The sequence below is a fragment of the Taudactylus pleione genome, unplaced genomic scaffold (genome assembly GCF_031769625.1).
Source record: "Taudactylus pleione unplaced genomic scaffold, aTauple2 ptg000636l, whole genome shotgun sequence".
In the NCBI taxonomy this organism is placed as follows: Eukaryota; Metazoa; Chordata; class Amphibia; order Anura; family Myobatrachidae; genus Taudactylus; species Taudactylus pleione.
The window spans coordinates 406,039-432,629 of NW_028285038.1; the positions used below are offsets into that span (position 1 = coordinate 406,039).

General features: G+C 41.9%; 1 protein-coding gene, 1 long non-coding RNA gene and 2 pseudogenes across 2 annotated transcripts in view; 2 read left to right on the forward strand and 2 right to left on the reverse strand.

The window, feature by feature from the left end:
* LOC148479116 (ADP-ribose glycohydrolase MACROD2-like) overlaps positions 1-26,591 on the forward strand; it is an 878,670-nt gene that overhangs the window by 396,904 nt on the left and 455,175 nt on the right. The window lies entirely within an intron of this gene.
* On the reverse strand, positions 48-16,586 carry LOC148479118 (uncharacterized). The gene is made up of 3 exons (XR_015871991.1): positions 16,518-16,586; positions 1,844-2,014; positions 48-205 (listed from the first exon to the last, which is right to left on the reverse strand). It is a non-coding gene; the product is annotated as an uncharacterized LOC148479118 (long non-coding RNA).
* Positions 21,908-22,025, reverse strand: LOC148479119 (5S ribosomal RNA; annotated as a pseudogene).
* Positions 22,269-22,386, forward strand: LOC148479120 (5S ribosomal RNA; annotated as a pseudogene).

The following is a 26,591-nucleotide window of genomic DNA, read 5'->3' on the forward strand; positions in this document are numbered from 1 at the left end:
AAAAGGCCTAGGCTTGAATCACTTGGGTGAGCAGGAGCATAAACACGATTCCTTACTGAAGCCAGGAATGTGTCTACCAGAACTGGTCCCAGGGGGGGCAGAGCGGCTGAACACCTGTGAGGTTTTCTTCACAGAAATTGGATCCTTGCTCTGTTACCAGACATCTTAGACTGTCCGTGATGCACACAGGTCACGACGGTCATCACTACAACAAAAATGCAAAGGTCTTTCACAATGGCCAAAGTGGCTTATATATCTAATAATGTGTTCTTTCCTCTCTTCTTTAATATCATTCTGACTGGCCAGAGTAGCGTGATACACAGTGTGACTGACCACAGCTTGTTCAGATTGAAATAAAGATTACAGAAGTCTGAACTGAACATGAAACAGATACTAGTCTTGTGAACAGGACTCTGTCTCTTTGGCCAGTGATGAACTAGCATCTGCTGTGGTGTAATAATGTTGTTGTCGGGGGACAGTGATAGATGAAGCTGATAGTATCAATGGCAAAGTCTCTTAGGGGCATATTTATTATTATCTTAAGACCCTGAAAATTGGTATTCCTTATCGCTGCGTATCACAGTGGTTTGGAATGCTTTTTTCGGTGCTATGTATTAGTAGAGAGATGCCAGGACACAGGTTCTAGAAAGAGCCCGCACCAGCTACAGCACATGGGTTATCAGTGGGCAGCACATGCACCTGCAGAAGTTACCTTCAGATCCCTCTCAAAAACTAAATGCGTAATTGTAGCTGTAGCATGCTCGCCTACTCTCCCGGAAACTGCGAGAGGCTCCCGAAATTTCGGGTAACCCCCCACACCCCCGGAAGAGTAGGCTATTCTCCCGCATCCAGCCCACTTCCTAGTGGAGTGAACAGTATGGGGAGAATTTCCCGGGGATCGGCGGTCCGTGAGTAGGAGGCGGAGCTTAATGATGCAATTCTACACGAATCGCGTCATTTGGCCCTGCCCATGATTAAATGTGCCGTATTTACAGCAATTTATAGGCTTCAATGTACTAACATCATTTAAAGATGGCATTCGCTAAAAGCTCCAAAACCTTAGTATTATCAATAGAGGCATTTATATACTGTACATATAAATTGGTTTGGATGTTATTGGGAAATTTACAAACATTGGGCACGATTCTATTCAACGCGATGTAAATAGCGACGGGAGTGAGCTCCCGGAGCTATTCAATACACCGCGCTGCCAAGTCCGACTAATGATTTCTTCTCTCATCTCTCCGGAGATGAGAGAAGAAATCCGACAAAAGTCCCGGCGCGAGGCTGTTTTCTGCCCTTCGCGCCTGGAAAGCAGCCTCGCGCCGGGAAGTTAGGTCGGGGAATGCCCGTTATCTCACATAAACACCCTGTTTAAGGCGCTAGAACGAGCCTTCCCTGACCTAACATCGCGATGAATTGAATAGCTCCGGGAGCTATCTCCCGGCGCTATTTACATCGCGTTGAATAGAATCGTGCCCATTGGCAAGTAAACTGTGCCAGTCTCTGCTACAGTACCCACATTATCCTATACTTTTAGAAAAAAAAATGTATATGTGTTTCTACATATATATCTATCTATATATATATATATATATGTACAGCAATGATCCGGCACTCTCTCGTTCACCTCCTTATGTAACTGGCTCCGGTGCCCTCCTAAAGGGAGCAGCGTCCACACAACATATGAAACACAAGAAGCGGCACTCGGAGTCTTAGAGTACAGGAAAAAGTGCTGCGATTTATTGAATCATCAGTTCATCAACGTTTCGGAGCTATGTGCCCCTTCTTCAGGATGACAAAAGTAAATGACAATGACAATAAACAACTTTAAATAACTCACCCCACCGGACGTGAAGGTTGTTCTCCCATCCTCAGCGCCACTCCGAGTTCCGGAAGTCCGGCCGACACGCGTGTGCAAAAAACCACGGGGGACAGCGGGCGCTCCCGTGACGTGGCAAGGCGCACAGGATGGCAGAACCTGCCAGATTCCCATGGGGTAGCCATGGCAACCCTATACATAAAAACAATGACGACATATGTTCAAGGTACCCATTAAGCATGATTAAATGACAGAAATATACATGGTTTAATAGAAAACTACAACTTACCATATATTATTACCTTAAAATGTGTGTAATGAACACTTCTCATATCCATTGAAGTGTATAAAAAAAGACTAATTGTGTGTGTACAGTGAAGAAAATATTTGTGTCAAAAAATTAAAACTAGAAAATAAAAAATTAAAATGTGGTGGAACCGAATATGATACTGTAACCACAAAGTGGCTCAATAAAGTTGTACGTGAAAAAATACTGTGCCTAAATTAATGTGTAACAACGCTCTATGAATCCATAATATCTCTAACATAAATAGAAATGTACCGTGTACAAACTAGACTTGAACCACTAAATAATGCTAACAGTGCCCTACAGAACATACCTATGTGAAAAAATGTGTGTATAAAAAATATTAAATGAACACGGCTACATTCTAAAAAAAAAAAACGCCGTCCCCTATGGAAGAACTTTTAGCTCAAACCTGAGTACAAAATGTCTACTGTATGTAGAACAGTCAAACGACTCGACAATACGTGTATACAAGTGGTAAATATACCCACCAAAAATGATCACTATCATAGCCTTATGATGTTTTGAATTCAGTGATACCCAGTAAATACAATCACAAGTAAAGATCTTGTCCATGAAAAAAATATACATAAATAGTGTTCCCTCTAGCTCCGGCGGCAGGCAGGGTGCCGGAGCTAGAGAGGGCAATCTTGTGCGCGCGTGCCCGAAAAGGGGGTGTGGTTATGAAAAGGGGGCGTGTCTATAAGACGCGTCCCCTTTTCGTCATACTTGGGGGCGTGCCCGGCGCTTACGGACATGCCGGGCAGCCCCCAAGCGCTGCAGAAAGGGAGAATAGATGCCGGGCGCATGCGCCCGGCGTCTATTCTCCGGCGGTGACCGGATCACCGCATGTTTGTCCACCCGCGGGACACTGCGTCCCGCGGGTGAGAACGGCTCCCGCAGGCTGTAAGGGCAGGGCGCTTTTGCCCTCCTCCTGGAGGGCAGGGTGCTTTTTGCCCTCCAGAAGGAGGGCAGGGCGCCGCGCCCCGCTAAAACAGCCTAGCGGGAACGCTACATAAAGACACTACTTGCTGGACAACCCAGATACTATAAAAAATAAGAAACCATTATTATATCTAAAGATGATAATGCAAGCCCAAAGATTCATTAAGGCCTCTGAAGTAATATCCTGAATCTGTTGCTCCCCCTCATGGATATGGGGACATGGTCTATAACCTTGTATCTTACTGTGACTACACCATGTTTCAACTGGGCAAAATGTTTTGAGACCGGTTGGTCACTATTGCCAGAGGAGAGTGCTGCTCTAATGGCTGCCTGATGCTGAGCCATTCTCTCCTTAAATTGTCGTTCCGTCTTGCCCATGTATTGCAGCCCACATGGGCAAGACAGAATGTATACAACGAAACGTGAGCTACACATAAGTGGCCAATTAATACTAAACTTCCTGCCCGAATGAGGATGGCACACATGGTTACCGACCACCTATAATATCCGTTTTTTCTACTCAGAAAATTCTTAGCTGGTAGTGTTTTAAAGAATGTGATATCTGTCCTCATGACCAAATCTTTGATGTTACGGCTGCGGGTGTAGCTAGGCATGACTCTAGTGTTGTGTAACAATGATATTTCTGGGTCGGTGGCAACCAAGGGCTACAGTCTTTTGACATGAGTCGACAAATGCAGACTTTTCACATTGTATTCACTGATCCAGGGAATGACCCGTTGAAGCTGTTTTTTCTCTTTGGGTAATAGTAAAGATTCTCTACTCATACTAAGAGCTTTTTTCTTAGCTTTCAATAAAAATTTTAAGGGGTATCCCCTATTTAAGATTTTTTTTGTCATGATATCTAGCTGTTTGAGAGTTTCCACTTTGTCACTGGTACTCCTACAGACCCTGATGAATTGGGAATAAGGCAGGCCACATACCGTGGGCCTTGGGTGGAAACTATCATACCGTAGCAAAGTGTTTCTATCAGTGGGCTTGACAAACAATGAAGTGTGTATTTGCCGGTCCTCTATTTTAATGCTGATGTCAAGAAAATGTATTTCCTTGCAGCTGTAACACGCTGTTAATTTAATGGGACTAATATTGCTGTCAATTCAGAAATGAAATCTGTAGAGAGGGATGAGTCTGTTCTCACCTTTGTATGACTGCAATGGACTAAACAGTAAGCTATGTATTCCAGATGTTCCTGCTGCAGAAATAAATAGCTATACAAAATGGTTACTTGTTGAAATCCCTGCAGGACGCCTTAGTGATGGAGTGGACTAGGGAGTTTTTTAATTGATGTAAAGGGAGAGAGTTCAATGTCTTTCTGTCCGTTTGTACTCAAGAACAAAGGAACACCCACTCATGTAGTTTTAATGGTCTTCCAATATGGAATGCATAATTGAGTCTGTTAAAGTAAAAAAATAACAACAACACACAACTCCCCCCCACACACACACATACAGTCAGGTGCATAAATATTGGGACATTGACAGAATATTCATATTTTGGCCTCTATTCACCACCACAATGGCTTTGAAATGAAACAAACAAGATGTGCTTTAACTGCAGACTTTCAGATTTAATTTGAAGGTAATTACATCCAAATCAGGTGAACGGTGTAGGAATTACAACGGTTTCCATATGTGCCTCCCACTTTTTTGATTTGGATGTAATTACCCTCAAATTAAATCTGAAAGTCTGCAGTTAAAGCACATCTTGTTTGTTTAATTTCAAAGCCATTGTGGTGGTGAATAGAGGTCGAAATATGAAAATTCTGTCAATGTCCCAATATTTCTGCACCTGACTGTATATCTATCATATAACTTTATTTATAATATGTTTTAATGTCAATCTCACAAACAATGAGATGTGGAATTGTGTTGGGGGAAGGGGTCATCGATTATGTTGACCTTGGAACAAAAATACATCTGTTTGCATATATTATTATTATTATCCTTTATTTATATGGCGCCACAATAATTCCATTCCTAAATAGCACCGGAACTCTGCAGGCACTCTGCATATATGTTAGGTCGGACATCAAGCTAACAAGGGGAGAGCACTACATTTAGGCTCTAGCAAATATTGGGAGGGAGGGGAGGGGGGTATGGCTAAGTGGTCTGTCAAACTGCAGCCCCCGCTCTCCTGCTCTGTGGGGATCACAGGAAAAGTATTTACTGTTCAAAATTCCTCTCTGATAGTTAGTACTGTCTCAATGTGGAAAGCCCTGGTAGTCTGCACAGGGGCACCAAGGGGGGTGGGAGGAGCGGGTAAGGATTACCCAGACCCGGGCCTTTGTAGAGACCTGCCAGTGCAGGCGTGGTATATCCACACCCCCTACAAAACCATGACCATGCCTCCCAGTGAATGCCATAAGAACGTACACCATGACGTGATGCACAACCCCCCTAGTGCCTGGGCTTGGGTGCCGAGTAAGAATACACTGTTTCTCTATACAAAAAAGAGATGAATCATCAATCAGCTCACACAGTACATATATATATATATATATATATATATATATAGTATGCAGCTTTTTTTGTAAAAAAAGTGTGTCTGTCACAGTGCGATTGGACTAGGACGCGCCAGGAGACTGTGCTGACTAATCTGATATGAGACAATTCTATATTTGTGTGTGGCTGAGTCTCTCAATCAGCATGCAGTGCTACGATACAGCGACCGCAGCTTTTTTCCATGCCAAGTTCTGATTACAGAGTCAGTCGCACACAGATATACAAGTGTCACATATCAAACTAATCAGCACAGTCTCCTGGTGCATCCTATTCAAATTGCATTGTGACTTAGACACATGATCGTCAAAAAAGAAGAGCTGCACTGGACCTGGCGGCTCACTCATGCCAGGTATATCGCGCTGCATGGCATATTGATGCTACATGAGGACACATCTGTATAGAGAGAGAGTGGCAAAAACAATGGGGATGTTGTCAAGATATACATGCCCTAGGTTCCTAGTTTCTTATACAGTTAACTAATTAGCAGCCTTCATTGCCAGACCACCTGTGAGAGGCTGATAAAGGGTGAGTCAGTTTCCCTAGTCTGTCTCTCACTACCTGCAAAGAGAAAGAGACCATTGTTTGTGATAGTAAGTGCTGTGCTAAATACTGTTTTGTGAGTTGGTCTATAGGTCCTTCCACCTGGTGAGAGGGAATTGTATTTTTCGTTACAGCAGGACAGAATCGGATTTATTTTTTGTGCTCTCGAATAATACTAGCTGCGACTGGTGTGCTGCTCATTGGCTGCTGCATGCAAAGTACTACGGTTCAACCCCGCAACTCTACTGTGATATCTCTCGATCTCTCTCTTTCTCTCTCTCTTGGTCTCTCTCTCGTTCTCTCACTCTCGATCTCTCTCTCTCGATCTCTCTCTCGATCTCACTCTCTCTCATTTTTTGTGTGCGTAGAAAGATATGTTTAGTACTTTTAATTACTTTTGAAGGTTTCTTTCATTACATACACCCAACCCATCAGCTTTCAAAAGACTGCTAAAAGGTGAGAATAAACAGATTATTGGTTGCTATGGTTTACGGCTCGTTGTTGCTCTTTACACCATATTAATTAAAAAGCCCTTTAGTGTTTTGTTCAGATACTTCTCTTTTTTTCGGTTTGTGGAGAGCGTCTATTTTCAGCCACCTGGAACTGACAGCTGCAGGTCATAAAACTGAAGCAAAAAAATGAAATAAAAGTTACCCAGGACCCTGTAGCTTATTTACTAACAAGGCGGCAAAGCTGCGGTCATCGTAGCAGCAATCCTGACATGTGCAAGATTAATGAAAGCTATATGCAATAATCTATAACAATTGTCTGTCAAAGTCTCACCTTTTCTTTTTTTTTCAATGGAATAAATCTCAACTCATTTTATTTAATCTTATAAAAATATTATTATTAATATTATCATAATTTATTTAATATACATAGAACATATAGAAAATGCCCTCTACTAAAAAAATTCTGAGCTGTAATAAATTTGAAACTACATGTGATCCTTTTGCACTTAACGTTCAATCTCAGATATTTTATTTTCATCATCAGTTATTTTGTTCCCTTCTTGTTTTAATAAATAGCCTTGTTAAAATGAGTAACGCGTTCATGGTGTTTTGACTTTGTCTCAAATGCAGTGTTGGCTTTTGATGAATATCCCCATTTATCTTCTCCCTAACACTTTCTTTCACTAACAAACCTTTTCATATTTTATTTATAAGGACATAATTACAACTGGCTTGAACAATATTTGAACAAGTGAGAGAGAGCTTACATCTGTTAGTAATTCCTGCAGCCTTCATACATTCAGATTCAAATGAGTTTCGGATGAACCTGTGTTTTTGCAAGGCCTCTGTAAATGTTTACACGAATAAAGACACAAGGTTTAAAATATTGTGCACACAATGCATAAATATGAGATGAGCATTGCCGAAGCTTGTATAGAACATTAAACTTTCAATCTAATTGTGTGATCATAGTCCTAGAAAGCATAGCCATTTGACAGAAGTTAAGCTGCATTTATAATTGTTCAATGCTGCAACTTGCCATATGCTGTGTAGGCTGTCCCTGCCTCTCTAGGGATTTCAGCACACTAATCTTCTGTCACAAGCTATCCACTGTTACTTTCTCTTCCAAGTTACCTTGTTATATTTTCATCCGTACAGCAAGCTCCCTTTTAAAGCCATTTATCACACTGAAGCGCCACTCTCGCGTCTTCTGAACGCCCTTTCTAAAATGCATTTTTCACCGTAATTTGACATGTTCTTCACCCAGTTTTGCAGCAAGTAATGACACATTAGCTTGTATGGCAATGTAACCCCTGCAGTAAAATGTGTAGCTGTGTAACATTGGTTGTATAATAAAGGCCAATGTTATCACAGAGATTCTGACCTCTGGCACTAGACATGCGGCCATAATGGAGAGCATACATGACAACTTTTTGGCTGGCCCTTCCGGAAGTGCTGCAGGGGGGTGTGGCGGCAGAAATGATGGTCGGGGGACGTGGTGTCGCGATCGCAGCCTTGCCCCATACTTGCCTAGTTTTGCAAAAGCATGTCAGGGAGATTGTGATAGCACCACCTATGAGCGCGGCGGTAAAGTGGGCGTGTACTGCTACATCTGAGAGGCGCGTCATAAAATTGAATTTCTTACAAATGTAAACAAGCCCCAAATTAGTTACAAAGATCTACAAGTCGATGGAAACACACTGATACTTTTCAGAAAATGCAGGTAGCCATAGGGATCATTGTGCCTTATAACCAATGCCGAGAAATGATACTAATGATCAGTGGCAGATTTTGCCTAGGGCTGCAGGGCTGCTGCCTTCCCAGTAAAATCCGCCACCTCAGTGTAGTCAGTGCAGTCCGTGACTGCGGTGGCCATACTGTGACTGGCAGTGGCTTCCTATTGGAAGCGCTGCCTGCCAGTTAAACAACAGGCAGTCTCAGGGGGAGGTGTCTCCTCCCCCAGGGACTGCCAGTCCGGGCTGCTATTAACCAAGATCAGCTTCCAGGAGGAAGCCGCTACTCTACCTTAACGCCAGCCCTAACCGGCTCCTAGGGGCTGCAGACGATGCAGTTCTTTGGAAGACAGTGACATGTGCATGCGCAGCTCCCCGCTGCTAGTGCTCATACGACTGTCCAGTTGCCTGACAGATCGATTGCGCAGGCGCCGGGACACGGCCAGGAGGAGCCGGTGAGTGATTGTACCCTCTCGTTTGCTGCTAATGATTCCATTTGAATGTATATATCTCTGTTTTTTATTTTTATATATATATATATATATATATATATATATATATATATATATATATATATAAAAGAGCTAAATAATGGGGGTAAGGTGGAATCACGAAGATTGCTAGACTTTTCAGGGACATTCGTACTATTTAAGGGAGGCTCCCTGACAATGAGGGAGAGTTGGCCAGTGTGCCTTGCCCCCTGTTATACAATGTAGCGATTTCCGGCATTGTAAAGTAGGAGGAAAGGCTACGATGACGCAATTCAGTGCAAATCGCATCCTCGACACCCTCCAGACCGCCCACTTTTCCCAGGTAAGTGGGGGGTGGCAGCCAGCCTGGGAGACTTGCCCTCTCTTGCGGGGGGACTGGGAGTCAGGGCCGGATTAAAGGGGAGCGAGGGCCGTCGCCCCGGAGCCCTCACACAGGCTTGGTGTGACCCTGCCGAGAACAGGTCTCCAGCAGGGGATTGGATACCGCGGCTCTGTGTTCTAGTGCATGCGCAGAGCGGCTCCTGAATCCCCTCATCGGCATCACGTGAAACATTACATCCGCGGCGCTAATGAGGGGACTAGGGAATAGCCCTACAGGAATTGGGAGGTCAGATTAGTAATCAGAGGTGGGGATGGAGGCAGTAGGCTCTGTGTCTGCCGTGAATATCTTTCCGCATGTTCAGACCACAAATGCAGGTGCCGTTTGCAAGACATTCATTAAAATTTATTCTTCTGGTAAACTGAGAATAATAATGATATTAATAATAATAATAATAATAATAATAATAAAGTCAACCAGACAATTACTTTATTTTTTTAAAACTATGTGAAAATTGCATTGTAGATTTATTTTTAATGTTATTGCACACGTCTAAAAAGATATATTTTTTAAGCCTTTTTCTCTATTTAAATATAATTGGATGCACTAAAATGAAATAGTTAGGTGTAATCTAAATACCTTGTTGGTAATTAGTAATTTATAGATTATTTTTTTTTATTATTGCCTTAGCAGTGATACACAAAACAGCAGTTCAATAACTTTTACAACAGTATCATGTAATATATGTTCCGTAAATGGGGATGTGATGGAGAAAATGGCTTGTGAAATTTTAAATGTTTTTTGTTGTGCTAATAAAAGGAAATTATATTATATTTTTATAGACTTTGCAGCGCAGAGAGGCTCTGTGGTAATTTAATTTGCAAGGCAGTTTAAAACAAACCTATACAATTTTTATTACAAGGATTTTAATCTTTTTATATGTTGAAGAAAATGCCTAAAGAAATTTTTTTTAACTGTAAAATGACAAAACTGTTGCTAATAGCAGAGATTGCCATAAATCCCTGTGTACTGGCATGGTGAGGCGCTGTGCTATAAAATAGTGGCGGGGGGAGGGGTGTTGCAGGGATTTTTTTATTTTACTCGGATGGACAGACCAGAAACTTAATTATGCAAATGAGACAGATGCTCAGAGGGGGAAAAAAAATAAAAGCCATGCTGAATTAAAATGTAGTTATCCAATTAAGTCTAGCTAGAGATAAAATTTCCATTTACTTAAAATATTTGACTCTTACCGTTTCCTTTATTAAAAATTTTTTGTAAAAAAAATATTAGACTCTTACCTTTCTTTTTTGGTGTATGCACATATAGACATAGCTAGATTTAAGCTGGGTGCACACTAACCCATGTGTGTACCCAGCAATGCGACACACGACCCGGGCTGCCGACGGGCCGACATATTGGCTGGTCCATACACACTGGGCGATCTGGTACCCGACTGCCTGATATATTGCCCCTCCCCGCATAGCACTGCATGGGATCGTCAGCCGCATTGCCTAATCTTAATTCTGCACATAAGATTAAGCGATGAGTCTGACAACTCCACGGGACCACGCACTACACAATGTACTGCATACACACTACTCATATTTTAACGATTTGTACTTACGATGTGTCGGAATCGGCCAAATTGTTAAAGATATCGTGTAGTGTGTGGGGCCTTAAGGCTTGGATGGGCAGGAGGTACAGGCACTTAAAACATAGGGCTAAAATTAAGACCATAAAGCCATCTCTCACAAGTGAGAGAGAGAGCATGGGCCAAATATAATAGGGTGAGAGTTTAGAAAAGGTGAGAGTTTAGCAGTAAACTCTCACACTTTTTAAACACGGACAATGTAAAAGAGTCAGAGAACATACAAACTCACATGTTTTATAGACTAAAAAAACTCACTATTTCAACTCTCATCCAGATGTTTTCCCATACTGAATATAAAACTCGACCAATGTGAGAGTTTACTGCTAAGCTCTCACATTTTCTAAACTCTCGCCCTATTACATTTGGCCCCATGTGTTTCTAGTAAGTAATACAATAGTCAACCGCAGCAATAAGTAACATTTTACTACAATACACTTTTAGCCATGGTAAGGATAATACTGGTACATAGAGTTCAGTCTTGCAGGTTCTCTGTGACTCCTAGGTTGCTACTAGAGATGGGGGTGGACCCCCGACCCCCGTGTTTTGGCAAAAACACCCTCAAGTGTGTTTGAACTTTTATGTTTTGGATTTCTTTAATACTGATGAAAACAGCTAAAATCATGAAATTTTTACCTGTTTACATGCAGTCCAAAACCCGAGATTACGTTTTTTAATCTGGTTCCAAACTTTCAGCAGACCTGAGCTGGGACTGGGTTCTACTCGGAACCTCAAAAGCGATCTGAGCCGAGCCAGATTAAGACCTCTTGGGGCCCCCATCTCAATCCGTTCAGACAATGAATAATTTTTCTAGACCAACTGGAGCTGAAAGAAACTCTTAGAAAGAACCCCCTCCCTCCACTACAGAAACAAAAAAAACAATTACAAAGCAAACTAATCCTTAAGGGTGTAAAACATATAGAGGCTACTTAACGATAAGCAGTGATGGGCAACATGTTCAATCAGCAGTGCCTGCAATTCCATAAGTCCCTCATAGCCAACCATTCCCGTTACACTAAGTTACACCCACCTAGTCGCGAGTGGATATAGGACTGAGATACATATGATTCTGATCGATTACCCACCAGCTCCTTCCCATTTTTGTGACTTCCTTTACACTACAGAGTATTTTTTTGACTGCCTTTACACTACAGAGAACATTATTGTTGCCACCATGCACTTTAGAGACCATTTTTGTGACCGCCATATAATTCAGAGTATGTTAATGACTTCCATATAATACAAATAGCATGTGAATGACTGCCATATAATACAGAGAGCATGTGAATGACCACCATATAATACAGAGAGGCAAATTAATGGCCGCCATGTAATACAGAGAGCATGTAAATGACCACCATATACTATAGAGAGCATGTGAAGGACTGTCATATAATACAGAGAGCAAGTGAATGACCGCCATATAATACAGAGAGCATGTGAATGACCACTATACAACACAGAGTAGTTTTGACTCTGCCACACAATATTATCCCCTCATCCTAAAAAACAAATCCCTCCTAAAATATCATTAAGTTCTTTAGGATGAACAGCCCCTTTCACCATAACTGACCACCAACCATACAAACAGCCCCTTATCCACATCAGTAATTCCATTCACAGTCATTACTGTACCTCCCTCTGTCTAATAAAAAAATCCCTTCATGTTAATTAACCCCACACGTGTATCGTCTTGCACTTAATCCAGCTCTGGAGTCAGAACTTGATTTGACTCTGTACCCCAAAGTTCGGGTGTGTTCGGTTTTCAGCAAAATTAAACCTCACATCTCTAGTTGCTACACATTACCCTGACTGGTGGCTGCTTACTGCACATTAACATTACTGGTTGGTTCCTTTTCTTGAACACTACAAATGGGGCCGTAATTATTGGTGTGTAACCGGTGCCGCTGCGCGGGGCGGCACAGTCGCTGCCCCATAGGCCTTGCTTCTGGCTTGCAGGGTGCCTGGAGTGGACGCTACGGGCCAGGCACCCCGCTGTGTGTACAGCTGCCAGGAGAGTCTTGAAGATGGTCCATGCAGTTCTGGGTTCTGGTGGCTCCGCCCCTATGCATGATGTCATGCACAAAGGGGGCGGGCAAAGCACAGGGCACTGTAAAGCCCCGTTACAGCCCTGGCCACGAAAGTCGTGGGAGGTGATAAACGGAGTGTGACGTTGTGTGACTGTAGACATGGTTGTTGGACTGGTGCTGGGTTTATGCCAATCATTGGAATGGTTTTGGTAGATCGTGGGCAAAGCTTATATTGTTCTGATTTTGCATTATAAAATGTTGAGAGGTTCTGAAGATCAGGCTGAATTAAGAAAGAGCAATTTGTATGTAAAAAGGATCTTTTCACTCATTAAGATGTCTCAATATATTCTTAGTATTAATCAATTTAACTGTTTCCCATAGAGTGTATTGTAAGCTTTTAAATGGCTTTCACTAACTACTCTAGGTTATACTAAGGGATTTTATAGGTTTGTAAACAAAGAAATGTTTGCAGCGAAAAAAAATCTGAATATAATATTTATTTACATTCCAATTACTGGTGGAATATGTCTGCTTACTGCAGTGTGTAAGTGAGCACTAGGGGGCATATTTACTAAAGTGCAGGTTTTTAGAAGTGGAGATGTTGCCCATAGCAACCAATCAGATTCTACTTAACATTTATCTAGCACCTTCTAGAAGATAATAGCTACAGTAGAATGTGATTGGTTGCTATGGGCGACATCTCCACTTCTAAAAACCCGCCCTGTAGTAAATATACCCCTAGGAATCAGTGTCTGTTCTCATACTTCTTCAGCTACACACAGGAATTTTACATTTTGTTTTACTTACTAGATTTAGGGGTCTATTTACTAAGCTGTGTTAGGAGATAAAGTGAACGGTGATAAGGTACCAGCCAATCAGCTCCTAACTGCCATCTCACTGGCTGTGTTTGAAATATGGCAGTTAGGAGCTGATTGGCTGGTACCTTATCACCGTTCACTTGATCTCCTAACAAAGCTTAGTAAATAGAACCCTTAGATTCTGTGTATAACAGAGCTGGAAAAGGAACCTTTGCAACGCTATTTATGAATCTACAGACAAATGTCAAACATCCTAACAATGGGGAGCTTGCAATTAGGGTGTGAACATGGTAACATGGTATGCTGAGGATGTGAATATAATTTTGGCATGGTTACCCCTTGGTGGTTGCGGCGATCCCAATTGGTGTTTTAAGGGAGAGGTAGTGTCGGACTGTAACATGAAGGGCCCACCGTGGAATGCAGCGGTAGGGGCCCATGAGTAAAGGGATTGGTCTTCCACCAGAGGGGGTGTGGCCAGCAACCACAGATGTTTGGCTAACCATTAGGCAAATGGTGTAGTTTCTGTAAAAGGGAACCAAGCCCCCATGCTGATCAGTGGTCCTGCTCCAGGTAACTGACAGTCTAATAGAGTAACAATCTATAATTTGAGGTCTGGAACCTGACACCTAGAGAAGGTGGATGGGCCCACTGGCAGTGGGGCACACCGGGGATTTCCCCTGTACCCCTGGGGGCTAGTCCAAACCTGGATAACTCCCCCCACTTAGACCATCCCCAAAGCGAATTGGGATAAATGTCCTGATCGCAGGTTGGTGGCACAGTCCTAAATCCGGGGAGGTTGGGTGGTATGCACTGGGGTCATTTACCTCTGCTTCTGTTCTATGGGGACAGCAAAAATAATACACAGTTCATGTCAAAATATTTTTTGAGTAATATCGGTCAATTAATTGACTGCCTCAAGCAAGGATTTCAAGTGGGATTTATGCTCCGCTTTCCTTTTCAAAGTCCTGTGATGAGCATTAAAGTGATATAAAAAGCTGGACATGAAAATGTGCTCCACAGATTGAAGACGTTTACAGCTGAGTTTAGAAGATTTAATAGTAACAAAGTCTTCCCAAACCATTGAACAGATACAATGCCATATGGAAAATGAAATGAATCAAAAAGGGGAATGATGTTGCACAGTGAATTGTGCTCATTCCGACCTAGCTCATCAATGTGAACAGTTTGTGCTGCCATGGTCCATAGCGGCACATATTGCCAAGAACTACATCTAGGCACATGCTATATGTTTGGTAATAGAGGTTCCCAAATGCAGCAGGAAGAACATTATTATTGTTTATTTTATTTTTAAGAACACAGTATGGTAGTCTGGATAGATGGGTGTTTTATTTCAGTCATTTTTGTAGAAAGTATAAAAAAATGTAAATTAAATTTCTACCCTGGCATATTATTGATCATCGATTCTGTCATTTCCAACTAAAGCTGGGTACACACTGGCAGATACATTGGCCGATCAATTGATTGGCCAATATATCTGCTGCCCGTCGGCCAGTGTGTACCCACGATATGTCGGTTTGCGTTGGCGTTCACCGACATATCGCATTGGTTGTGCTGCACAGTCGATGAACAGATATGTCTGCATACATATCTGTCCATCGGCAAGTGTGTACGTTCGGTCTGCAAACCACCCGTACACACGGAGAGGAGGGGGGCTGGATACGCCCCCGACCCGCCTCCAGGGCCGCTGGGTCCCGCCCACTGGTCGCCGGGACCCGAGGGCACAAGCAGATGATGGCCGTTCAGTGTGTATGAACGACCATCATCTGCAGATATATCTGCAGATCACTCGATCTGCAGATATATCTGTCAGGTGTGTACCCACCTTCAGAGATGTCTGCCATTTATGAGATACTCACCCTCCATATACCTGATTGTAAACGTTAGCACAGAGATCTCTTTTGTGCAGAGCACTTATTGGAATTCTTTGGTGTCAGAGTGGCCAGCATTGAAATTAAAGCTTCAGGCTCCTGAATTTCCGAAGAGCCCCCCACATCCCCGGAAGAGTATCCAGATTAGCGATGTGCAGGCTCGTATAGGTTCGAATTTTCCCGCCAAGTTCGGATTTTCCCACCAAAAATCGGGCCTCAGAAAGAGGCAGAACGTCATCTTTCATGGACAAAAATCATCATTCCTGGACAGAAGTCCATGGAAGATGATGTTTGTCCATGAAAGATGACGTTTTGCCTCTTTCTGAGAACCGATTTTTGGCAGAAAAAAATCCGAATTTCGTGGGAAAATTCAAACCTATCCGAGCCTACACATCCCTAATCCAGATCTCTCGCATCCCGTACACTTCATCAGTGAAGTAGGCAGGATGGGGAGATAAGAATAAAACAAAAAATATGTGGACAGCGCTCCTAGACAGAATTATTTAATACATATTAAATCACATAAAAATTATGAGTATAACAAAATACACAAAAATAGTAAAATGTATACAACCGGCCGGTATAACAATTATCAAAAAACCTAAAAAATTAAGTACATAATAAAAACCAACAAGCCATATATTTCTGAGTGGAATTATATAGACTTTGATAACAATGATCAAGCAGACTGAAAACTCTGTCAGTATAGAGTAAAGGTTGTTAGTACATGCCCAAAGCAAGGAGTGTTAGTGATTAGTTCTCACAGAAAAATCCATGAATCACTTAATATTATAACTGGTATTAAGCATGCATGCATCCAGATTTTTAATGCAGAGGTAAATGTTAGTCTTTTGCCCAGAATGTTAGTAGGCAGTCCAAAAAAAAGGCAGGCAATTTAAAACTTTCAGATCCCTTCTTATGGAGACAGGAACCGATGGGGTTAATACCCTTAGACAGTTCCAGGAAATAACAGCCAGTTGGCTTATTTATCCTGTACTCACAATTTCTCCTGGGAGGTGAAATAGATAATACCGACCAGCTGGTTCACAGTAATAAAGGTTTAAGGTTTAACGCGTTTCTCCGCCTTCGTTCTGGTTCAGCGGCTTCCTCAGAAGTAATAATGTTCATACCGAGTCATCCGGTTTTTATCCTGGAGACTGTTGGCTTGCGCATGCGCCATGCGTCTCAACCCAAGCCTCGATTTCGCGGACGATCAGGTGATTGGTATTCGGGAGCCTAAAAGGTTGTTATTATTTTAAACATCCTCTTATGTGAGTCATCCTCTTTATGCGTCCCACCTGGGTATTGTTTGCGCGTCATATCAGACAGCTGATGTTATGTATACATCAATATTATGCCATGCGTATTTACAACGTAATGCCACATTCCCCATATCAGGAAATGGATCGAACAGTTCAAAATGTTCTTAGAAGCACTCTGATTATGGCTTAACTTAATGTATAGAAAATGACATTAAAAATGTATTAATATCAAAAAACTTATAAAGTTTAAACACCCTATTAGTATATATATTAAAAAGAAAGCGGGATAGAGCATTAACAAATGTGTATAATTATAACTATATAAAAAAGGGGGGGGAAAGGAAAAAGAAATATAAAATACTAAAGTAATTAATACATAAATATATATAAGGAAATTAAACATAAGTATAACTAATATAACAATTATATCAATAATATGCTATATATATATATATATATATATATATATATATATAGAATCAAACCTATATTAAAATATGATATATATAATGAAAAATATAAAGTATAATGACAAATAATATATATTAGTGAAAAATAAAAGTAGCTATCATCACATTTAAAATTATATCCTACTCATACATTTATGTGAAATCACACATGTGCTATGATAAAGTATATCAAGCCCTCCATAGAGTCATTATAAATTATGCATAGGAACACAATACACTGTCACATATAATAAGTCCAAATATCTTAAGTAATTTATCAATTTGATATATACAAATTGTATAGAAAAGAACTTAATTTAAAAAAATAGATGATATATTAAAATTTATAACAAATGGAATGGCTTAACATAATGGGCATGAAGCCCTAGTCCAAAGGGACCTTTGGTAACCTGGACAAAATACCCAAAATATATTAGCTCATTTTTAAAAAAGGAATCCAAAAATAGACATTGTATTCGAATTACTCATTATTATCAGTTTGATTTTTATTTTCATTCTTATTATTATCATAATTCATTGATGGTAATTATGCATTTCATATAACAGGATCGTATGTGGTTAATATTCAGACATTATTCAATTCCACTGTGTTATTAAGACCACCCGGAATAAGCGTGCCTAGCCTATATATCCAATAGGCTTCCCTTTTGCAGAATGGGGAGATAACTGCCAGGAATCACTCCATAAATGCAGTGAATCACGACTTGGTATGGAGGGGCTGGGCTAAATGATGCCAAAATGTCTCATTTAGCCACTTGCGCTCCTGTTTATGCCATTATTAAATAAAAAATGTACTGTTTATTTACATTTATACTGGGTCACTTTCTTTTGGTCATTCCTACTTTATAATATAGATCACTGTGTGATCTATAAACCTTTGATCATTAAATTGGTTGAAGCTGAGACAATTATCAGGACAATTCCAGGACACTGTATAGCTCTCCTCTTTGGAGAGTAATGCTGGGTACAGACTGGGCGACATATCAGCCATTCAATTGAACGGCCAATATACCGTGTGCACGTTGGGAAGTGTGTACAGACGATATGTTTGTGAGTGGCGTAGTTCAGCACATCGTGCTGTGTGTACGGGTGGTTAGCCGACCATCCGTACACTTGCAGGCCTCTGGGGTTGAGGTCGCGTTACGATCCCTGGCCAGCAATACCGCAGTGATGGTTGTTCAGTGTGTATCACCATCATGTGGGCAGCACAGATGGTGTAATGGTTAGCGTTACTGCCTCACAGCACTGAGGTCGTGGGTTCGAGTCCCACCACGGCCCTACCTGTGTGGAGTTTGTATATTCTCCGTGTGCTTGCGTGGGTTTCCTCCGGGTACTCTGGTTTCCTCCCACACTCCAAAAATATACGGGTAGGTTAATTGGCTCCAAACATAAATTAACCCTCGTGTGTATGTGTGTGTATGTGGTAGGGAACATAGATTGTAAGCTCCATCGGGGCAGGGACTGATGTGAATGGACGAATATTCTCTGTAAAGCGCTGCAGAATATGTGTGCACTATATATATAACTGGGAGTAATAATAATAATCTGCAGATCAGTCGATCTGCTGATACATTTTTCTGGTGTGTACCCACCATTAGAGAGAGTCTAGTCAGACACTTTTTATCAGTTTATAACCAAGATTGTTGCTATACCCTCCTCCAACGCTAGAGATAATCCTCTTTTTTTTTCCTGCTATTCTCTGGGGTTTAATGTGAATCTAATTTCTCTTCTTAGGCTGCAGGAGTAGGGGTATCCCTGCATGCCCAGACATGCCCTATATCCTACATCTATGCGCAGGACAGGTTATTATAACATCTATGCATGCGTTTGACTGGCTAGCATGCCCTGGCGTTTGTAGAGCAGGTCATTATCCTTTTCCTATATGTGTATGACTAGTTAGTATATCGCCAGTGTAACATCTTATGCATATAAATATATATAAATATAAATTCTTATTTTCTAAAAAGACACATTAGCCCCAGTGGCGTAACTAGGGCAGGGCCGCCGGGGCTTGTGCCTTGGGACCATCGGCACCGCCGGTCACGGTACAGGCCCGTCCTAGTTAGCCAGTGTAGTGCAGACGGCAGTGAGTGTGGTCAGCACTACACATTACACTCACATCGCCACCGGCGATGTGTGTATTTCAGCAGCCAGTGAGAGTCAGACAGACTCTCATTGGCTGCTGCTGCGCCCACTACAAGAGCCGGGCTGGAGCTCACTCATGAGCTCCGCCTTCCGGCTCCTGCAGTGGGTGATGGGAGAGACATCATGACATCTCTCCCGTAGGACCAAGCGCAAGGACGGAGACGGAGGAGCATCGGCGGGCGCGGCAGAAGCTGGATTCAGGTGTTTGTGTTTTGTCTTGTGTGTATGTGTGTGATCACTACCAGGGGCCTACATAAGGGGAACCACTAATGGGGGGGCACTGTGTATGGGGCACTAATGGGGGCCTGCATAATGGGGACCACTACTGGGGGGGCACTAATGGGGGCCTGCATAACAGGGACCACGTCTTGGGGGGCACTGTGTAATGGGCACTAATGGGGACCTGCATAAGGGGGACCACTACTGGGGTCACTGGGTAAGGGGCATTAATGGGGACCTGCATAAGGGGGACAACTACTGGGGGGGTACTATATAAGAGGCACAAATGGGGGCCTGCATAAGTGGGACCACTAATGGGAGCATTGCATACTGGGGGGTACTGTATAAGGGGCACTACTGGGGGCCTGCATAAGTGGAACCACTACTGGGGGTGCTGTATAAGAGGCACTACTGTGGACCTGCATAAGAGGGACCACTACTGGGGGCATTGCATACTGGGGGTACTGTATAAGGGGCATTATTGGGGCCTGCATAAGGGGGACCACTACTGGGGCCGCTGCATAGGGGGACTGTATAAGTGGCACTGCATTATGGTACATATGGAATGGAAAGGGATGTACCCAGAGTGACGAAAAAGGGTTGTGTCATGTTGACACGCCCCTTATGGCATGTGGACACGCCCATTTTTTGACGTACATTGGGGGGGTGGCTCCTTTTTTCAATTTGCCCTGAGATCCAAATACCCTAGTTACATCTCTGTTAGCCACATGCCTAATCCAGTGTGCGGAAATACTTAGCTGCTCTCTTTTCGTGTCTGTTTCGGTAAATCAAAATTAATTTGCTACTCTGTTTTTTAGAAAAAAAATTATTATTTAGAAGCCTATATGAGTAATGCTCACGAGCTTTGTCCAGATGAGCGCAGTATTGTACTTATTTGTAAAGCGAGTTTATAGATTACTGCTGAAGGGATGGCCAGAGACCATTTACTCATTTTTGTGACTGTGATTGGTTTTCTTTAATAAACGCAATTCTTGTTTACAATTTACAAACCAAGAGTTTACCAACCATTAATAAATATAGGGATAAGTTGGAAAGATGTGTTGATTCAGAATGAATGCTTCTTATTGACTTTGATTTCACATGTCAAAACACAACACTGTGGGTAATGAGAGAAGGGTGAAATAATTTTAACTAGCACCACTTATAGGACGGTTTGGGGCAATTGACCTCCTGACCTTAATCCTAGAAAACTGTCACCGTCCTTGTGAGTTCTTTTGTACTATTGACAATGTGACTGGAAATACTGCAGAGACCGGCCCTAAAAGCTCTTAGTTTCACGAGGTCAAGCTTTGGTCACTATAGTAACATGTTAGGTCTTTAGATTATAGGTCAGATAGATGAATGATGTCAGACATGTATTTTAGGTAATGTGAAAAGTATTAGCCATATGATATACTGCTGAGCTTGTGTCATGCCAGGGAAGGAGCACTTTTTGAAAATAGAGGTAAATAAAATAAATGTTCTGTAAAGCACAGAGGCCAAGACCAGCTGTAAAATCATTGAACCATACTTTTTAGGCATTTTGGTTTAAGTATTTTATTGCTGCACAATCAAATCTTCAAGCAACCTTTGCACTGCTAGGTAATCATATTACAAACTGAAAAAAAGAAAATGCGTTGATGCATCACAGTTTTATGAGGCATTTCTTTAAAGTTTTTTTTAACTTTTTGACGCCCGAGTATGTAGATACTTTGTATATTTTTGGTCTGTGTCGGAAACACACATGTTGATAAAAATTTAATTGTATTTTGAAGGTATTGCCTACTATCATGTTGGTATACCTCCCAACATTTAATATTTTGCAGACACAGGACAATTGTGCCCAAAAGGGGGCTTGACCATGCACCATGCGTCCAGAAGTTTCGACAGTTCCCCCCCCCCCCCCTTCAACACACAGTAAATTTGCCTGCACGGTAAATCAGGGGTTAATGCACGGAACATACAAAAAGAAAGAGAAAAGTAGGGCTAGTTGTTGGGGCACACTTAGAAAAATATAATAAAATTTAACTTTTATTAGATATAATTGAATAAAATATAAGGTACCAGAATCCCCCAAGAAAAAACAAAACTATAAAAATATAAATGTAAATGGATCTAATAAGATCCTGAGGTGATCCTCTGGCGAAATACTTAACAATTAATAATCATTCCAATGGGTATGATATTTATGGTCAAGAAAGGTAAAGATGTTTAACCATAAATTGGATATACGAATAAGAATATGGTTCGTGGTGCTCTGACTGACAGCCTTGGGGTCCCCAAATATTCCTCTTTAATCTACGGCACCTGGTATTCCCTGGGGGTCTCCCTTCCAAGTACTAACCAGGCCTATCACCTTTTAGCTTCCAAGATCAGACGAGATTGGGCATTTTGGTGATGTATGGCCGTAATAATAGTCATATGAGGAAGGGTAGAATGCCCCCACCTAGGTCAGAGCAGAGACATAACCAAATGATGGATGTAGGACTAGTGCAGTGAGAAGTCCATTTTTATTATAAAAATCGTGTACCAAAAAAGTTTACACGATTTTTATAATATAAATTTACTTCTCACTGCACTAGTCCTACATCCATCATTTGGTTATGTCTCTGCTCTGACCTAGGTGGGGGCATTCTACCCTTCCTCATATGACTATTACTTCGGCCATACATCACCAAAATGCCCAATCTCGTCTGATCTTGGAAGCTAAAAGGTGATAGGCCTGGTTAGTACTTGGAAGGGAGACCCCCAGGGAATACCAGGTGCCGTAGATTAAAGAGGAATATTTGGGGACCCCAAGGTTGTCAGTCAGAGCACCACGAACCATATTCTTATTCGTATATCCAATTTATGGTTAAACATCTTTACCTTTCTTGACCATAAATATCATACCCATTGGAATGATTATTAATTGTTAAGTATTTCGCCAGAGGATCACCTCAGGATCTTATTAGATCCATTTACATTTATATTTTTATAGTTTTGTTTTTTCTTGGGGGATTCTGGTACCTTATATTTTATTCAATTATATCTAATAAAAGTTACATTTTATTATATTTTTCTAAGTGTGCCCCAACAACTAGCCCTACTTTCCTCTTTCTTTTTGTATGTATTGTCTTTTGGGCTATGGGAACACCACCAACAATTTTCTGAATGATCTCATTTGAAAGCAATGATCACGTATGGTTGGTCCTTTGTGGATACTATTGATCTAATTTGAGAAAACCCGCTCTGTGCAGAATCTTCCCTCTCTTTGTTAATGCGCGGAAGCCACTGATTCGCAGCTCCTGAAGCGAGGTGAAGTCCACCACTCTTCACTCTGGGCACATAACAGGGACAGAGCCCTTACCCTTGCAGCTGCTATTTAATACATCCCAGTGCTATCATCGCATACTGCAATAGGATGATGGGTGCTAATTTCGCACCCAGATCGCATTAAGTGATTGATAAATGGGCCCCATAAACTAGACACGACTACAGTACTAGTAAACATGCAGACCAGCAGCAATGCAGCTACTATCTTTCTCTGTAAGCTTTGAAGACTGTTCTAGTGTCAGTCCCAGTATGGCTTTCTCTCTCTCTCTCCTTGACTCACCTCTTTACCTTACATTCCTTCCCTAACACTAATATGTCACTCACACTGTAATATCTTCTTTATCTAATGCAGGGGTACTCTAGTCCTCAAGTTCCACCAACAGGTCATGTTTTCTGTATTTCTGAAGTCATACACAGGTGAGATTTATGTTGCTGGGTCAGTAATTAACCCACCTGCTTCCACAGACAGAAATCCTCAAAACATGACCTGTTGGGAAAACTTGAGGGATGAGATTAAGGGGTCTATTTGCTAAGCCTTGGATGGAGATAGGTCAACGGAGATAAAGTACCAACCAACCAGCTCCTGTCATTTTTCAAACACAGACTGTGACACGGCAGTTAGGAGTTTATTGGCTGGTACTTTAGCTCTGTTCACTTATCTCCATCCAAGGCTTAGTAAATAGACCCCTAAGAACCTCTGGTCCAATGTAATGCGAGGATGGTAATATGATTGCTAAAAAGAAAGAATAATTTAGGAAAGTCCACTGTCTGACAAGAATTCCGTTTAGTGGTTACATAAATTATGACACGACAGGAAAATGGAGGAGGAGGAATGGGGGAGGGGGGAGATAAGTCATACAGATCAGATCATTTTGGGAAACCATTTATAATGACTGTACAATACATGATCTTCATGGCACAAGGTGGCAGTAATTCTGAGGATGAAACTGTTGAATAATAATGATCTTCAATTGCAATAAAATGTAATTTCCAATTACCTTCGCTAACATAGAAATAATAATTTTTAGAAGTAATACATTCAATGATTTATAGAAATAAGATTATTTAATGGACATTGTAAGAAACTGGCACAGTTTTAATTTCCCTTAGAAATGTAATTGCGGGCCAATGCACCGGGTTTGTATTGGCAGGACAGCTACAACCTTGCCATATATTGGGAAATGTATGCTAAAAATATATTTATGGTTAGACGCTGATGTACATTAACATATATCAGCTCTGTGCTTAATGGCTGGAGCGTCTCTGCTGTTAGTTAATGCGGCTACATTGTATCTTCCTAACTCTGAACATATATCATTGTTGCAGGAACTGTGTCTCAAAGGAAAACCTCTCATTGAAATCACTATCTTGTAGTTGCAAAATGATCACTGACAGGCAGACATAATACCGCTGATAGAGAGAGCTGAGAGCAGATAATGACATGGGCAGCATGCTACATAGAGTCTCGCTGTTTTGGGGATTGCATTGTGTCACACTGGTTCCCTTGTTAGAGCTCCCTCTCCAGAGAGAGAAATGTCTTCTTATGCAAGGTGAATGCTGGGTAGCGTAACGGTTAGCTGCCAAGTACAGATTCCCTTGTGCCCGCTATCGTCTGCAATACCATAATGGTAACTAACTCTGACAATGGAAAACTATGTTGGCAACTGTGCCCGCATGGGGCTAGAGAGTATTCGGCGCGGATCCCTCCCTGTTATTGAAATGTTAGTGCCTTTCAAAATTTATTTCTACGGTAAACAGTGAGTGATTTGTTATTTGCCTGATACTGTCAGTTTGGAGAATCTCTTTCTGTGTGCGGTTTCATGTATGTTCCTAGTATATTCTGTTTTGAGCTGCAACATAACAAAATGGGGCCCTAAAGATGTTATACATTTTTGAGGCCCCACCTACTATCTCCTTAGCCCTGCATATGATAATTCAATGCTTTATCATATTATGCTGTGCTCTACATGGAGGGGATCATGATACAAATTACATGCAGTGATGACCCTGCCCAAAAGAGCTTACAATCTAAGAGGTGTGGGGAACACTTGATACGTAAGGTAGCAGAGCACAGTTGTAGCTGGTGGTGGGGAAGATTCACTGGCTACTGTAAGCTAAAAGCCACCAATCAAATGGCCAATTTCAAAGATACCACTACCAGCTACTGTACTTACACAGACCCCCTTATTACACAGTCTCCCCTAATTGCACCAACTCCTCATTTGTACTTTACCTATTTCCAGTCACTTTGCAAGCTCCCCCCAAAGGTATAGATGCTTTCTTTTACAAATGCTTCCATGGATTGCCCCAAAATCATAGGGCTCAATTCAATTGACCGCAAATTAAATAGCGCTGGAAGGGAGCTCCAAGAGCTATTCAATTCAGCGCGCTGTCAAGGATTTCTACTCGCACCCCTCCAGAGATGCGAGCAGAAATCTGACAAAAGTACAGCCGAGATGCTGTTTTCTGTCCTTAGCGCCGGGAAAACAGCATCACGCCGGAGAATGCCCGTTCTCGTGACTAAACACCCTGTTTAAGGCGGGAGAACGGGCATTCCCCGAACTAACTGCACGCAGAACTGAATAGCTCCGGGAGCTCCCTCCCAGCACTATTTAATTTGCGGTCAATTGACTCGAGCCCATTCCTTTCCTCCATTACACAAATATCAATTACCAGTTATAATTGGCACAGAAACACTCTAACTGCACACATGATATTCCCTATTTCCATAGCTCCGCCAATAATACTTGCCAACTTTCTGGCTGACCCCTTCAGGAGGGGGCAACCAGGTCAGAACCATAGGGGGGGCTTGACGGCTTAACCATGCCATCGTGACCCCGCCCCTGCTATGCAGTTCCAAGATTACTGGCATTGTAATGTGGGCAGCGTGGCTTTGATGACGCGATTCAGTACAAATCACGTCATAGGCGCCCGGACCACCAACTTTACTCGGGAAGTGAGTGGTGCCAGACTGATGTGGACCGGAAGACTTGAAAGCTCTTCCGGGTGGCCAGGAGCAGCTCCAGAGATTCGAGGGCCTCCCGGTCATTCCGGGAGAGTAGGGAAGTATGCTCCAAATGTATAGACTTTAATATTGTAGAGAGAATCCTTGTTGTACATACAAGCAGTACATTACGAGACAATATTACATACCTCAACTGCAAAAATACAAAAGAAGTTGGATGCTTTATACTCAAATCATTGCGGAGATTCTCTGTCTCCAAATGTACTTACTGGCAGAAGGTGCCATTGTAGGGTTTGGCAATTCAGGTTCCCAGTGAGAGCCTATGTTGCTTTACCTGTACCTTGGCATCATTTAATAGTATGCCATAGGCTTGGCTGTGGTGCAAGTGCTTAATCAATATGCCTCCTCTCCTGTACTGATCTTTAAAGAACCCCCCCCCCCAAGAAGAGGCATTTTATTCCACAATATTCTCCCTGGCTGGCTCTCCTCTTACTCTCCTCTTACTCTCAACACTAGACTTGCTATTTCAGTTCAGCAACAGGAGTGTATTTTGGAAAAAAAAATGTAAATTAAGAAATGGTTACCTTCATTAGCAGAGTATGGAGGAGTGTGTCTGGGCACATGATATAATGTATATAAATATTGTCCTGACTGACTGACTCATTAATGCCCAGCCCCAAACCCCAGGACTTAGAAACA